The sequence below is a fragment of the Pinus tabuliformis genome, chromosome J, assembly GCF_031772625.1.
Source record: "Pinus tabuliformis cultivar Carrire ecotype Pingquan chromosome J, CPIR1, whole genome shotgun sequence".
In the NCBI taxonomy this organism is placed as follows: domain Eukaryota; kingdom Viridiplantae; phylum Streptophyta; class Pinopsida; order Pinales; family Pinaceae; genus Pinus; species Pinus tabuliformis.
Genome location: NC_142295.1, coordinates 1,226,649,424 through 1,226,667,862, shown reverse-complemented (window position 1 = coordinate 1,226,667,862; position 18,439 = coordinate 1,226,649,424).

The following is an 18,439-nucleotide window of genomic DNA, read 5'->3' as shown; positions in this document are numbered from 1 at the left end:
GGAGATTTAGGAAAGTATCCCAAACATGCCTCAAATGGTGATGTTTGAGTTGAAGAGTTCTTGGCTCGGTTGTAAGCATGCTGAATATAGTGAAAATGTTCAGCCCACAACTTAAGATGCTTGTTGCAATACTCACGAAGAAGATGTATCATTGTTATGCTCACCACCTTTGTTTGACCATCTATTTGTGGATGAAAATTTATACTCTTTTTCAATTTGGTGTCCATGAATCCCCACAAACTTGACCAAAAATTCCCAACAAAGTGAGAATCCAAATCACTAACAATGGATGTGGGCAATCCAAAATGCACCCATACATTCTAAAAGAATAACTGAGTAGTTTGTTCAGCTGTAACTTGCTTTTTACATGGCATCAAAATACACATTTTGCTGAAACTATCCATAATTACATACAAATAATCATGACCTCTTTTCAACAATGGAAGACCTCCTACAAAATCCATAGAAATACTCTCCCACAGTCGTGAAGGAACCGGAAGTGGTGTGTACAATCCTAACTTCCTATTGTTAGGCTTACTGACTACACATAATGAACATCTTTTAATAAAATGTGACACACTTTTAAGCATACGAGGCCAATATCAATACCTCTGTAGATGTGCCACCATCTTACTTACACCGAAATGAATAGAAATAAGAGAAGTATGTGCCTCTCTTATGATGTTGACTCTTTCTCCCTGTGGAATACAAAGATTGCCAAGATGGTACAACAAGTTATCATGCAAATCATAATCCAATTCCTCTACTTGGTTACCTTGACTCAAGATTGCATAAACATCTTGAAAGTCATTGTCTAATGCATATTGTTCAATATAAATTTCATGCAAAACATAATTATGCTTGAGTAAAGTAGCTACACTAACAATAGGCCTAGAAAGCATATCAACAATTTTATTGTAGATACCTTTCCTATACCTGATTACCAAGTGGAATTGTTGAAGAAAGCCCATCCATCAGAAGTGCCTTGATTGCTGCAACTTTGATTGAGATTGCAAGTATTGCAATGGTTGATGATCAATGTGAATGATTGTTTCCTTACCCATCAAGTAGTGTTTCCACTTTTTCACACTTTGCACCAATGCATACAATTCCTTGTCATATGTAGGATAGTTAATCACTGCACCGTTAAAAGTTTCCGAATGAAAACGGATAGGCTTACCATGTTGTAAGAGGACTACACCCATGGCGTAGTCACTAGCATCATTTTGAATCTCAAATGGCTGTCTCAAGTTTGGAAGGGAAAGTACTAGAGCTGAACTGATCTTTTCCTTCAATGCATCAAAGGCCTTTTTATGTTTGCCTCCCCACTGAAAAACCTTTTTCACACTTGTCAATGCATGCAAAGGAGCTGCTATAGAAGAGAAGTTAACAATGAATTTCCTACAATATTGGGTTGTTCCCAAAAAAATTCTTACCTCAATAATTGTCTTGGGCCTTCGTCAATTCAAAATGAAATCAATCTTGGAGGGATATATGTTCAACTCACCTCCTCCAATAATTTGACCCAAGTAAACTAAAGAGGTTTTTCGAAATTTACACTTTGACATCTTAAGATACAACTGTTATTTCTTCAAGACATCAAGTACTTTTCTTACATGCATGACATGTTGATCACAAGATTGATTGAAAATTAAGATTTCATCTTATTAGACTATAACAAACTCATCAATAAATGGCCTCAACACATCATTCATCACACGCATATTTAGCAGGAGCATTACATAAACCAAAAGGCATAACTATCCATTCAAACAAACCTTGTTTTGTTTTGAATGTTCTCTTCCAAATGTCTCCTTAAGCTATTCTAATTTGATGGTAGCCACTCCTTAAGTCCAACTTAGTAAAATACTTTGCATCTTTCAATTGATCAAGTAAATCAACTATTATAGGCAGTGGATAACAATTTTTTACCGTAATTTTGTTCAATGCACAGAAGTCCACACACATGTGCCATGTTCCATCCTTCTTTGGAACCAAGACAATAGGTGAACCACATAGCGAGGAAGATGGCATGATGATCCCTTTATCCAAAAACTCTTGAATTTTCTTTTTAATTTCTACACTTTCCATCACTAACATCGTGTACATGCCAATGTTAGGAACATGACAATCTTGCTGCAACTGTATCTCATGTTGGATTCCTCTCTTAGGAGGTAATCCTTTTGGTTCCTGAAACATCTCATCATGTTGGTTAACTACATCAACCAATTCAGATTTCAATTTTTAATCAAAACCTTTAAAATCTTCATTATCAACATCATTCTTGGGTTTGATCATTAGAAGCACAAAATTCTTGCTGGAATTCACTAGTATTTGCATCTACCCTGCATTGACAAGTGAAAGATTTAGTTTCTTGCTATGAGCTCTCACAATATATTCTACTCCATATTTGAAAAAATGGTATTTATTTTCATGTCTATGGAAGATAGCTTTTCTGTCATATAGGTACGAACTGCCCAAAACTATGCCACATATGTCTAATGGCACAACATCAAGCTCCACTTCATCTATGAAATTTGCAGTAATGGCGAATTTCAGTTTACACTTTCTTGTAACCTGCAATTGTGCATTGTCACACACCCATCCAAGTGGACATGGTTTATGATGTGGAATGGTTTCCAAGTTTAAACTTTTGACAATGTTTTTAGAGATAAGATTGGCTTGAGAGTCACTGTCGAAAAGTGTACCAATATTGCTATGTTTTGAGATCACCCTTATGTGAAAAATTTCTATCATCTTATTTTCATTTGGAGTTTCATTTTTTGAATTTGAAGTACTAATGATAGCAATGGATTCTTTTCCTTCTATAAACATGGCTATAATTTTAGTTTCATCACCCGAATCGGATCCCAAATCCTGTTGAGTGGTTGCAGTTGCCTTTTGTTTTCCCTTGTTGTTGATTTTTTTTGGTTTCATTTTGGGATGAAGCTTCCAACGATAAGCTTCATCGTGACCTTATTTGGAACAATGTTTGCATGTTAATTTCTATCCTTCCTTCTTGATAGATGCATTTTTATTTCCCTTCCCTTTAAAACCCTTTTATTTTCCTTTAATCTTAAATGGATTTTTACTACCTTCTCCTGGAGTGTTTTTCCCTCTTGCCTCAAGATGAATGTCTTGCACACACACATCATCTAGATTATTGGGATTAAACATTAAGATAGTATGCCTAAGATAATTGTGTAAACCCCCTACGTACTTTAGAAATGTGTCTTGTGATTGCAAACCTACACCTAACATTACAGACCATTTTCTGAATTCTTGGGTGTAATCTTCCACATTTTGACCTTAAAGTTGTCTAAAGTTCTTCCAATTCATGATGGATTTCTGCATATAAGTTAGATGGTAGAATTGTCTTTTAATTGTAGCAATGAAATTAGACCAAGAAATTGAGATCTTACTGTGTTTTTTTATCTCCTCTTGTGTCTTTGATTCCCACCATACTAATGTTACACCCTCCATTCTCAAGGAAGCTAACTGAATCTTTATGTCATCCTCTTGAAGGTTTTGAATTCTGCAATAAACCTCCAACTGACGAATCCAATTATCAAGATTCTCTACATTCACTTCACCATTATACATGGGCAGCTCAAATTTAACATCAAGTTTTAGTAAGGTATGTTGATGAGTATGAGTAAGGGTTGTGTTAATGGAAGAAGGTGAAGATGCCTATGAAGAAGAAGATGAAGAAGATGGTGGAGAGGATGGAGGTTTACCTACATTTCTATTACCCCCTTTTCCATTGACTCCATTTATATTACCTCCTCCTGAAGAACCTTCTCCTTTAGGAGGTTTGGAGCTTTCACCCTGCAGCCTGGTATTCCTCTCGTCATAGAGGACCTTTACCATCTATGTCATATCAAAGAAATCCTTCTTAGAGACCTTCTCATCTTCTGTCATGTTTGTAGGTTCTCCTTCATGAGACATGCTCTCTGGAGTCTCAACTGCAACTTGAGGATGAACTGGTGTTGGAGATTGTGGCAACCTTGCCCTCCTTCCCCTTGACCCAACTTCAAGGCTTCCAACCAGCTTCCCTTCTCCTCTTTTGATTTTTAACCTTGTAAGCATGAAATAAACTTGCAAACAGTTAAATCCTTCTTGCACAAAGCAAACCTAGTGCTCTGATACCAAAAATGATCTGATTAAGAATATTAGTTTGCTGTGCTAAGATCCTCCTCATATTAGAAACAAAATGCTATTCATGTGCTTAAGGATTCATGAGTTTTGCAAGTGAAAAATGAGTTTTTATGTTAATTTTATGAGAAATTTTAACATAAATAAGAGATTGAACAACAACATAAAAATGTACAGAACATCACCAAAAACACATCACAACAGGAACATGATGAAGGAGTTCACCCCTCCTGGGCTACGTCTCCTTGGTCCAGCTTCCAATGGATTGTGCCTCTCTATTATGATCAAATGTGTAAAACCACGTGTTTACAATTCTCAAATGCTTATGAAACCCACTCCAATGAGTTCGGAATGTCCAAAAATGGCTACCTAGCCTCTTTATGCACCTAGTTTGGTTGAAAACTGGAGAAGTTATGACCTCTCCTAGTTTTTCCACTATTCTCTCCACAAATTGCCCAAAATCTGGCATCATCCTACAATTTCGCCCCATTTTCTGCTAATGGGCCACCAAATCCAAAGAAATCAGGGCGGATTTGTTGGACGGTTAATTTAGTCGTTGAGGCCTAAAAACCAAAAGAATGGTCATATGGGGGGCCATGCGTCCAGGGGCTAGTCCCCGACGCTAGCCCCCTCCCTCCATCGGTCACATTAACTGTTGGCGGAGGCGTTGACATGTGGTGGAGACCCTGGCAATTAGACGTTGGTGGTCAAGCGACGACGATCAGCGGTGGCAGTTAAGCTGGCAGTCACGTTGGCATTCACATGGGGGGCGGTTAAGTCCGCCCAACCCCCCAATCCTTTGAGGCATTAACTTTAAATATATGTGCCACCCTTATAGGTTAAGATCCACGGTAATGGTGTATTGGCATTGGTGTTTGTTGTGTGTTCGGAGGTCGGCGGTTCAACCCTTGCTGCCTTCATCCGGTCTGCCATATGGCGGCCTCCGACTGGGCCACGTGTCAGCCCGTGGTTGGCCACTTCACCAACCAATAAAAAAAATGCTTAAATTTCAACCAACCTTATAATGCCACTTGTCATCACCCCATTCACCAAGAGGAATTTGACCAAGTCAAACTGCCACCTCACCTGCCTAGTCAGTGTCACGTCAGTAGTACGAACTGCTCACTGGCATGTCCATTTTTTTGAAAATTCACCTGTTTGACAAAGTGGACAGAACTCATTTCCAGATTCAGGATGATGAGCACTACGCAGTCGTTCAAGTTCCACACCATTCTGACGACTTGATTTTTGAGCATAATTCTGAGCACCTAATCAAAGGACTAGATTGCATCGATGACTTCTTCCTCCTTGATCTCTTGCATGAGAAGATAATTCTCTTCTACAGTGACTAACACTACCAATTGTTATTAAACAAAGGGATGAAGTTAAAACAAGTCCACTCCCTACTCATAATGAAGTACATCTAAAACTTGCTTCACTTGAACAAGTGTCTTAGCCCAAAGGTTCAAACAAGTGCCTTAGCCATAAACCCTAACTTAAATTTGATATTGTGTGGAATTAAAATTTTTCTGTTTAAGGTATTAAAAATGTGTTAGCTTATATAAAATATTTCTAAAACATATCCCTCAAGGTACAAAGAAGGAAGAAATAGGATCCTAACACTATACGAGTAGTGGTTAACCTTGTTAATCTTATGATAATAAAGGTTGTGTCTCCTAAGTACTCTAACCCAAGTAGGTCTATTGTAGATGTTCACATAGGGAAGACGATTATTCAATACACCTTCATAGATTTTGGGGCACCAATTAATGTGATAAATAAGGAAATCATGGAATAGGTATTATTATAACAAACCCATAATATTCTTTAGATGATTGATAGGTCATTTATTGAATTGGAAGGAAATTTAAAGGATGAAATTTTGTCTATTGATTCATGGGAATTCCCTACATATTTTGTGGTATTGTATGCTAAAAATTGACTTAATGGTTATCCTCTTATTTTAGGGAGAGCTTGGTTAGCTACTATTAATGCTTACATTAATTATTGGTCTAGAGATATAAAATTTGTTGAGGAATCCCAATTGAGAACTAACATTGTATCCTCTTATAAGGTCTAGCATTGATATGGAGGAAGATTTGTGGGTTTGCCAAGAAGATATAGAAGCTTCTTATGAAACATCAATTCATCTAGATCTTACCATAAACATGGGTTTGACATTAAAGGAACCCACTAATGACACTATGATCTCAAATGTTATACAAATTTTTTACCTTCCAAATGTAAAAATTAGAGGATATGTTAACCAAATGGACGTGGAAGGTATGCCAATATACAATTGTACCTTATTTAGGAATAATAAGCCCTAATAACACACTTTATTTTAATTACTTGGATGACTATTCTATAGCAATTTTTTTTTAACTTAACTACCTTGGCTATATAGATATTCCCTTAGAAAAAACCTTTAATGTTAGTAATAACTACAACCTACTCAACAACAAATGCATATTAGTTTGTTGCAAACTCATAGCTCAACCTTCGCTTAGGATAGAATCATATGAACGGAATTGATCCAATTACTTGTAGATATCATATCTATATACAATATTAATCTCATTCAAATCACTAACCTTAGAGAAGAATGAACCTAATACTAAAGGACATTGTTATAGAGGAACTTCATAAGTTATTAAATATTAGTTTTATATACCCATCGTGAAGAATGTCAATGAATGGGAAATCCTACCAAATAAGAGGAATTTCCCATGCAACAATACATTTATTTGGATATATTGATAAATGAGGCAATGAATTTGTTGCATCCATTAATCCAAATCCAAATCAATACAAATACATTCTAGTGTATACATATTACCTCACTAAGTGGGTGGTGGTTAGACCCTTAAAGAATATTAAAGGAGAGTTCATAACTAAATTTCTATATGAAGACATCTTCACAAAATTCACTTTGCCTCATTGCAAATCTCATGGCATGATATAAAATCAAGCATATGAAGTCTACTACATACCACCCTTAAGATGATGGGTAGGTCGAAGTCACTGATATGGTGATAGAATACATTCTTATTTAAAATGGTACAATTCCATAAAAAATATTGGGTTAGTTGGCTTCTTGAAGTTGTTTGGGCCTATCATACAACATGTAAACTACTATGGGATTTACCCTTATAAGTTAGCTGACAGGGAAAATGCCCTCTCCCCAATAGAACTTGAGAGGAAAACTCTTTGAATAATGATTGATTCAACTATAGACATTTCAGTTGAATAATATAAATGTCTTGCATAATTAGCGAAATTAGAAGAGTATTGTTATGACCTAAGACATGCCCTACATTGGTTTAAATGTATATGATATGACCCAAAGGGGGCATATATAGGGTCAAATGTACGTGTAGTATGTAAATGTATATGTAATAGAGCATCCTTACAATGAAGGGACCACATGTGAAATGTATGGATAAGTATATATAGAGGTCATGTATTCATTATGGAGAGATATGACTTGGATGTATGACTGTATTTGGGTATTTGGAGGAGTTTATCCTATTATTATATGTATCATATTTTTTCTCCATGCTCACATTGTTGTACATCGTGCGTAATTATGATCTTTACATATTTGGATCATAACATTTGGTATAAGAGCTCATGATCTTAGGGTTTTCCTTCTTCAAACAGGTCATCGTGGCATTTTTGCTATAACATTTTTTATGGTATGTTTCATATACTTAAACTTTGAGAATATTGATATTAAATATTGAGTAACATCAGATTCAAATTTTAGATATTAGTTCACAATATTTTCAAAGATATGCTCCAAGGAAGTTAGGGCTCCGGACTGCTCCTGAAATCAATCTCAAATAGGTCAATTCAAAATTTTCACTATAATGTGTGTGTTTTTTTTTTTTTTTCTTAATGAAGTTTCATACTATGAAAATTTGACCACACTGAGTTGAACATTCCGCTCAAATTTTAATCTATTTTCATTATATTTTTGGATATATGTTCCAAGGAAGATAGGGCTCCTGAATGCTCCTGAAATCAGTCTCAAATAGAACAATTTGACATTATTTTTTTATGTTAGGTTTCAGACCATGAAAATCTGATCACATTAATTTGAAATCTTGATGAACATTTAATTCAAATTTCCAATCTTGGTTATTCTATATTTTCATAGATATGTTCCAAGGAATTTAGGGTTTATGAATGCTCTTGAAATTAGTCTCAAATAGGCTAGTTCAACATTTTCACTATAATTTATTTTTTTACCTGTGAGGTTTCAGACCGTGAAACTTGGATTACATTGATATGAAATCTCAGTGAACATATGGGACAAATTTCAAATATTTTTTCACTATAATTTCAGATATATGCTCTAAGGTATTTTGGGTTCCTGGATGCTCTTAGAATCAGTTTCAAACAACTCATCCTTAGTATCTTCACAAAAACTTTTTTTTTTTGTGGGTTTCATATAGTGAACCTTAGAACATAACAAGAGAAACCACAAGGAATATTTGGATCAAATTTTAGAATTTGGTTTACTATGCTTTTGGAGTTATACCCTATGGAAGTTAGGGTTTGTGAAAAATCCTAAAATAAATTATAAACATGTCAACTTGGTATTTTTACTATATCTTCTTGTATTTTAGACTGTGAAATCTTCAGTGATTTTCAGGAAACATATAGAATTACCTTAGGTACTAATTTCATAATTATATTTGAATAATAGGACATGATGCATGCTATACAAGTTTTCTCATGGGAAGAAACAACAATCAACAAAGTGTTGGAAAGATACAATAACTTTCATTTGGCACATCAAATTCTAGTCACCCTTGTGGAATTGTAGAGAAGAAATACGAAAGTACTACAGGTTGAAGTTGAAAACTCAGAAGAGTTGAAATTGTAGAGTTACACAAAAAGAACTATCTGGCAACAGAACAATCTCCAATTTAGGGCTATGATAACTTCAAGAATTAATAAAAAAAATGAATAATTGTTCTAAAAAAACAGAGTGAGGACTTACAAATTGAAGCATTCAATATGAATTAAAAGAATGAAAAGAATAAATCAAGAAGAAGAGTGATGAGATATCTAAGATACAAAACCTTACTGAAGCACTCATTAAGGAGATTCAACAATTAAGATAGGGAAATAGCAACAAAGAGAATTATAAAAAGAATGTTACAAATGAAGAATTGAAAAATAAAGATGAATAAATATGTAGATTAAGAAAATGCAATAAGAAGCTATTAGATGAAATTAAGAGGTTGAAAGATGAAAATAAGCATCATCAAGGTTGTTATAAGCCATTTTGTCGCAACTGCTTAATATGCCTTCAAATGGGATCAATTCACATCCTTCAACATATTGTCATCATCCCTAAACAAAGCCCTAAGCATGACTTTGCTGAATCCCTGAGTTTCTACTCTTGATTGCTGAGTTTCCAAGATTTTAAGTCCCAGCACACCTTGGCCCTTTAGGGACCAACGTTGACTAGTAGGTTGACACTCTCTGCACTTGCACTGATCACCAGCAAGTTGCTCAGTCTTGGGGGTGCGTTGATTCTAGAAATTCGGGAAAAATAAAAAGAATCCTGAAGCTTCCTCTTCCAGAAGCTTCCTGAGTTTATTTCAACCATTTACCTTGGATAAGAGTCTTGAATCCTATCTAATCCTACCTTGAAGTTTTCACCTCTTATCCCTTGAGCTCATCCTCCCATCTCAAGTGGATCTCAAGCCTAGATTAGTAAATGGATAAGAATTCATGAACTACCTCCCTCATCTATATATTTACAGCCATCCATGGGCAAGGGGTTGGCTTTTGGAGATTGATTCTACCCTCATGTTGTTGTTTTAAAAGTCATCATTCCATGCATTAGGGTGACATAGATATTGAAAATGAAATTAACTTAGACAAATATATAAAGCACACATAATAAACCAGACACAAAATATTGGCGGAAAAGGCTTCAGCCTCATGGCTTCGTCAGGTATTCTCTCTCATTAAAAGAATGTAGTGTTACAAATAAATAGATGAGAGACAGTGTCTCAAGATAGTGCGTGCTATCTTAGATATCTTTGGTTGAGATAATTTCTCAACTACACACTAACTTAGGAGAACTAGTTGGAGAGAATCTCTCCTCCTAACTAAACTCCTTAGTCTGAGGAACTAACTCTCATGATTTAATTTAATTATTTATTCTATTTGGATTTATAATTGTTTTTAAGAGAGTGAGGCTAACAATAGAGGCATACTTTGTGGAAAGGAAATGACAAGTTAACTTGGGGAGATCTTCTACAAGATCAAATCCTATTTTTGGTTGTAACTCTCTCCATTTTTATTAATACAAAGTGTAGATTGTTTTCCTATATATGAGGCTATGATTTCATTTATTTCAATACGATGTTGATCTATTGAATGAATTGATTGGATTATGCTACATAGATGTCATAGATTTTTGGCTTGTATTGTTTGATTGTGTAGGTTCTAATTATAGAAATCAAAGCTAGGATTGGAGCATACACGTTGAGAAATGAGTGAAGCTTGCAACGGATTCTAGGTAGGCTTCTTCCCATCATTCAATTACTTTAAGGAAGACATTGTGCCCTTTTCTTTCTGTTATTCTAGGTCATGCACAGTGAAGTGATTGGATTATGCTACATATATGTCATAGATCTTTGGCTTGTCTCGTTTGATTGTGCAGGTTCTAATTATAGTGATTAGAGCTAGGATTGGAGAATACAAGCCGAGAAAGGAGTGAAGCTTGCGACAGATTCCAGGTAGGCTTCATCCCATCAGTCAATTAATTTAAGGAAGACATTTTGCCCTTTGCTTGTTTTTGTTGGGGCTACACTGATTCTAGAAATTCAAGAAAAATAAAAGGAATCCCAAAGCTTCCTCTTCCAGAAGCTTCCTGAGGTTGTTTGAACCATTTCCCTTGGATAGGAGTCTTGAATCTTATCTGATCTTATCTTGAAGTTTTCACCTCTTATCCCTTGATCTCATCCTCCCATCTCAAGTGAATCTCAATCCTAGATTGGTAAATGGATAAGAATTCATGAACTACCACCTCATCTATATATTTACAACCATCCATAGGCAAGGGGTTGGATTTTGGAGATTGATTCTACCCTCATGTTGTTGCTTTGAGAGTCATTATTCCATGCATTAGGGTGACATAAAGGCATACTTTGTGGCAAGGAAAGGACAAGTCAACTTGGGGAGCTCTTCTACAAGATCAACTCCTATTTTTGGTTGTAACTCTCTCCATTTCTATTAATACAAAGAGTAGTCTGTTTTCCTATATTTGATGTTATGATTTCATGTATTTCAATACCACGTCGATCTATTGAATGCAATGATTAGGTTATGCTATATATATGGAGTAGATATTTGGCTTGTCTTGTTTGATTGTGCATGTTCTAATTATAGTGATCAGACCTATGATTTGAAGCATACAAGTTGAGAAAGGAGTGAAGCTTGTGACAGATTCCACGTAGGCTTCATCCCATCATTAAATTACTTTAAGGAAGACATTATGCCCTTTACTTTTTGTTTTTCTAGGTCATTCCACCAGGCCTAGGAAAGGAACTTCTATTTGTAGTAGTAGATTCCATTTAACAAATGAATGCGTATAATAAACTACATGTGCAACCATTTGAATAAAATCGGTGTGAAGCTCATGGACGATGGACCTGCATGGTGGGACATGAGATCTATCCACCTCCTCATCCGTGGAACTCTCACATCAATGGGCTCAAGTGAGATATGTTGAGGCTGCAACAATGGAATCCTCTCTAGAGCAAAGGAGACCAAGATTGATCCATAGCCAAAATTATTTAGTCTCCCATATTTTTCTTTAGTTAGTTGTTCTTTCATGTTTACCAACACTCCCTCGCTCTAGTTGAAGACGGTTGGCTCTATACATTCTAGAGCATACTGCATGTATGACCTATTGGCCACATGTAGTGTAGAGCTACCTTCCAATATGGTGATAATGAACAAGATCGTTCGTAGAGGTAGTCAGACCATGTATTTTATGTTGATTTTCCCATCTTTGCTTGGTTAGGCTCAAGGTCTACAATGAGTGGTGACATAATCCTTGACTGTTTCTCCTCCCCTTCTCATACTTGTGAAAGAGATGGGGGCACCTCGTCTAGATAGACTTGTCAAGAAATATATGTCTTCTACCTTTATCTTGAGAAGATGTGCTCCTAGCCTGAATGCCTGCGCTTGAACATCCCATGCACATACAAGATATTCAAGTAATTCCATCTGTTGCCTCATTCCAGGAAGCCAAAATAATTTTAGCAATCCACAATTTCTTAGTGCCTGGATGGTAGCAGGATCATTTGATGCATTCATATATTGTTCTTCATGTTCTCTTTCCCACCATATCAGAGACATTTTGTAGCAATGAAGTCTTGAAACATCACAAAGAGACTCATTAGGATCAATTTCATGCAAAAAACTTGACAAATTTTGAGAGAAACTAGTGGGACAAATTTGGGTTTTGCACCCAACACACCCCCCTAAGGTAGGACAATGCATTGCAACGCCTTCTCTAGTGTTAAGTCTCCAGTATCAATGCACCTTTCGACCTTCTGGGGGTGTGTTGATCCAGGGGTGCAATATTTGTGCCCTAAGGCCTCCAAAAATCTAAAAAATGTGCATGAAACTATAAAATTCCACCATGAAAATAAAGAGAAAGGTCTTAGCTCCTACCTAGAAGTGACGATGCCTAAAATGATCCTCTGGATTGACCACAATCAGCTGCAGAAGATCAAGGGTAAAAATCACTCAGAGCTCCAATGTCAAATGGTGAATGTGAAATGGTAAAAATGAATTGTCATTTTAGATATTTATGGTCATTTCTCCATTATTTTATTCATATTTAATGTTTTGACCTAGTTACAATTTAATTTTATCATGAAATGAGTATTTTTAATCCATTTGATGGTGTTTTGAGTAGGTCGACAGTTGTTTAACATATTCTGTCATGTTTTGAATGGAATAAGATCATTTTGACTGAGAGTAAAATTTTATCACTTTTTTGGGCTTTGTAAAATTACGAAAAAGGAACCCCCCGGGAGTTCTCTTTCATCTCTTTTCAGACTCCCAAAATATGAAAATATTTCCGAGCACTTGTGTTTTCAAACTCGTTAAAGTGAATGAAAATAGGTATACTCAGTATAAGTTTAACCCTTTTCTAGGCTGAGATAGACTAATTACGAAAAAGGAATACCTTAGTTGAACATGGCTAAGAGGTTTTCCTGAGTATTGTTTTCTTCCTTTTCAGACTCAAGAGACTATCTACGAAAAGGAACCTTTGGAGTTTTATTTTTCACCTCTTTTTCAAACTCTCTAAACATGATATATATCTAAAGTTTTCATCTTCACTGGACTCGTTAAAACATCAAACAACGATGGACTCTTCGAACATGACAGGAGAAAACCACTCCTTCTCTGGGTTCGTTAAACATACTCAGAGGGATTCATTAGAAGGATGAAATTATAGATCAAGCATATGTTATCCTCCTCAAGCTTCTAAAAACTAAAGAGGTACTGACCAACAATGGTATGGGAAATTGGGAAATCATGATACTCCACTTGTTAATGGCAATGAGTCACTCTTGAAAATGACACTCTTCCACTTCATCTTCGTGGCTGTTGGGTTGGGAAATCTTCTTGTATTTTTTTTTATCATACCTTTTCAAAGCCTTCATTTTGGTTTTAGGTCAATGCTGCCAACTTCATTTCAGTGTTGCCATTATGTTCAAGAGATGTCATTCAGTTGATATCTACTATAGTACTCTTAAGCCTTCATTCCATGTCTGTCGTTCCTGATCCAGTTCCGTATCAACGTCATTTTAATCACTCTATCTCAAATCATCATACTCATTTCATGTCGTTGATGGGGGATACATCAAGGCCCTCCTGCAACAACTCGCTTCCTATTGACATCAACTTAGTACCTAATAAGTTGACTTAGAAACATCCATTTGGTACCGTGGTGCTTGCATACATCAAGTGAAACTTTCCTCTCTCTCTGTGACATTTCTACATCATTGGCCTTCGACCGAAAGATTATGTGTGGTGTTCGACTTAAACTCATTCATTCACACCATACATATTGTACTAGAGTACCTTGAGAGCCATTAACATCATCAGTGGTTTCTCTCACGTCTGTTAACGACTTACATCATTGGTTAGTAATCAGATGGTGTCTACCATGTTTGACTTCAGCTCATTAATTCACATGGTTAGACTCGTACATTGGTTGGTTGTGTGAACGAGATAGAAGACCCCAAATCTAGTTTCATCCATCCAGGTTGTGATTTCAGGAGTAATACAAGATCACAATGTATGATGGCTATGATCATACAGACAATCATCCAGTCATGGGTCCACCATTAGTCATCTATGGACATGTCTTTTGGTCATTTTACATGTAATGTTAGCTTATGTGTTGAGCATGGGTATGCCTCCCTCAGCAAAGATATCATGATGTAAATGTATTGTAACAAATGATGCTTTCATTAGTTGTTCTTGATCCAGACTTGTCACAAGGTAAAGCACTTTAGTCATCAGTTTTCATTTTTGACTTTGCGCTTTAGGGGGGAATCTGTTATAGGCCATTTTGTCACATCTGGTCAATAGGCCTTCAAATGGGATCAATTCACATCCTTCAACATATTGTCATCATCCCTACACAAAGCCCTAAGCATGACTCTGTTGAATCCCTAAGTTTCTACTCTTGACTGCTGAGTTTCCAAGCTTTTAAGGCCTAGCGCAACCTGGCCCTTTAGGGACCAACGTTGATTACCAGGTTGACCCTCCATGCACCTGCATTGATCACCAGCAGGTTTCTCAATCCATGGGGCTTCACTTAGGGAGAAATACCATAACATGTGGGTTCATGTTGGGGGATATATATTGAGGAAAAAATGACATAATATATTGGGAGATATATAGGTGGTAAAGGGTTTTTATATTTGCAGGTATAAAAAATGGATATCAAAGTTACTGAAAAAATATAAAGGGGTATAAATAATAATGAAAAAATGGATACCTACAATATCTAGTGGAAGTAGGGGTTTTTTAAATTAGGAAGGTGTATTGGGTTCATATTGGTAGGGGGGTAAATAATGTGATTTTTAGGGGTATTTTCCAATATGTATTCAAATTAAGGGTATTGTTTAATATACCACTAACACACATGATAGGTCATAGGTTTATTGAGTGAAGTCCCAGGGCTCAGTCTTGGGGGTGCTTTGATTCTAGAAATTCGGGAAAAATAAAAAGAATCCCAAAGCTTCCTCTTCCAAAAGCTTCATGAGGTTGTTTCAACCATTTACCTTAGATAAGAGTCTCGAATCCTATATGATCCTACCTTCAAGTTTTCACCTCTTATCCCTTGATCTCATCCTCCCATTTCAAGTGGATCTCAAGCCTATACTGGTAAATGGATGAGAATTCATGAACTACGTCCCTCATCTATACATTTATAACCATCAATGGGCAAGGGTTTGACTTTTGGAGATTGATTCTACCCTAATGATTTTTTTGAAGAGTCATCATGCCATGCATTAGGGTGACATAGAGGAATACTTTGTGGCAAGGAAAAGACAAGTCAACTTGGGGAGATCTTCTACAAGCTCAACTCCTATTTTTGGTTGTAACTCTCTCCATTTCTATTAATACAAAGAGTAGACTGTTTTCCCATAAATGATGTTATAATTTCATTTATTTCAATACCATGATGATCTATTGAATGAAGTGATTGGATTAAGCTACATAGATGTCGTATATCTTTGGCTTGTATTGTTTGATTGTGCGGGTTCTAATTATAGAATTTAGAGCTAGGATTGGGGCATACAAGCCAAGAAATGAGAGAAGCTTGCGATAGATTACAGGTAGGCTTCATCCCATCATTTGAATACTTTAAGGAAGACATTTTTCCCTTTTCTTTCTGTTGTTCTAGGTCAGTCCACTAGGCCTAGGGAAGACGCTTATGTCCACAGTTGTAGATTCCATATAACATACATGAAGAAGAAGAAGAAGAAATGATCTTACTTGAACAAACTAAAATAAGTCTTGAAAAGGAAATTCGCAAGAATATTTAAGAAGCCCTATACAATGATAAGATGAAATAAAAAATGCATTCTAGAATTAAAGAAGCATATTAGAATTTGATAAATGCAATCAAAATGCAACTTGAAAAGGAGAAAGAAGAGAATATTCAAGAGGGTCACAAGAAGATACTTGAAGAAGTTTAACTCCATCTAAAGGATGTACATGCCAAGTATGATGGTATTATGTTCAAGGTCGAAGAATTCAAATACCAAGAAAAAAGGATAGAAGATACATTAGCTATAAAAACAAGACAGAAGAAAAAATTGTTATTCAAAGTGAAGGAAATCCATCAAATGTGAAACCATATCGACAACCTCATTACCAAGAAAGATTTCAAGGAATACAAGAATATCAATATCTACATGGATAAGGAAGACAAGGATATCCATATTATCATTATCAAGGAATAATATGGATTACTCATCAATATTCATGGAACACGACATACCCAGATCACTATTTTATAGGATGTTATTGGATACCAACAACTACTACAAAATGGAGAAGTCGCAACAACAAGACATGGTATCAAAGGAAAGAAAACTATGCAAAAACCAACCATCAAGAATTGAGATGGGAAAGAATTTAGTTTGGATGGATGGATTATCATCGATGACAAGAAGAATGTAGGAATCTACGGAAATCATATTATTTGGTTTCATCACATCTAACTACCTCAACAACAAATCTTTGAGACAAATATTTTTAAAGGAGGGTACGATGTTATGACGTAAAATGGGGTCTATATTGGTTTAAATGTATATGATATGACCCAAGGGGGGGCATATATGGGGTTAAATGTACATGTAACATGCAAATGTATATGTAACATGCAATTGTATATGTAACAAGGCTATCCTAATAATGAAGGGACTGCATGTGCAATGTGTGGATAGGTATATATAGAGATAATGTATTGATTATGGAGGGATATGATTTGGATGCATGAATGCATTTGAGTATTTGGAGAAGTTTCTCCTATTACCACTATAAATCCATATAAATCACATATCTAGCAAGAACCTAAAGGGATCAAATCTCTTAAGATGCAAACCCTTTTTATAGTGCAAAAATTAAAAAAATTGCACCTCCAAATATTGCATCCCTCTAGGGACTTGATAGATGATGGTTAAGATGAATCTCTCTCTCTCTCTCTCTCTCTCTCTCTCTCTCTCTCTATATATATATATATATATATATATAGATATATACATATATATTAGTTGCATTTTTGAATGCATAAATGGATTCAATCCTTTGAAAATCCCTTGAATACATGGAATAAAATAACTTAAACATGAAATTCCAACAAATATTTGCTCCATTCAAAATTAATCCTCAATAAAAGGGTCAAAATGTAAAATAATGATACTTGAAATGCTATAACAATAAGAATTCATTTTTCAAGTACTTTATATAATCTACCAACATTTTATTATTATTATTATTTAAAACCATATATAATATGTAAATTGTTAACATTGAAATAATTTAGTTAACATGAGCATTGATATATTTTATTTATGGATTACATTGTCCACATTCAAGCCTTTTTTATATTAATAGATTTTTAAACACATTTTAACGTTTCTTTCAATTGCTTTTCTCTTTTCTCATTGAAATATTTTATTGTGGTTCATATATATACATATATGTTTATGTTTTTTCTAAAGTTGATATTAAAATAAATTAGTTAACATGGATATTAAAATGGTTTATTTACGTATCCAATTGAAATATGAAAATATAAATAATATCAACTTTATTTATTTTTTGTTTTAATTACTTTAAAATAATTTTAAAAGTTGATATAAAATTATCTTATTTCATATGGACATGGAAATATTTTATTTATAATTGAGAGTGAGAGTGAAATATTTTTACCATATGTCATTTGTATTGGGTTGTAACACAATCAATAAAGAAAGGACACTCAAAGTGAGACTATGTTTTATAATACTTTTAAGTAAAACTAACAAATATGTATATTTGTTTTTTATTTTGATGATAGCCAAAACTATTTTTAAATTTAAATATTATTTTTATTTTACTTTAAAAGGGACACATGTCAGGGGAGGTTGGAGCGAGAGGGATCTTATTTGATCCTGATGGAAAAATGGTGTATCAATTCACCTGGGGTATTCGAAGAGAAACCAACAAA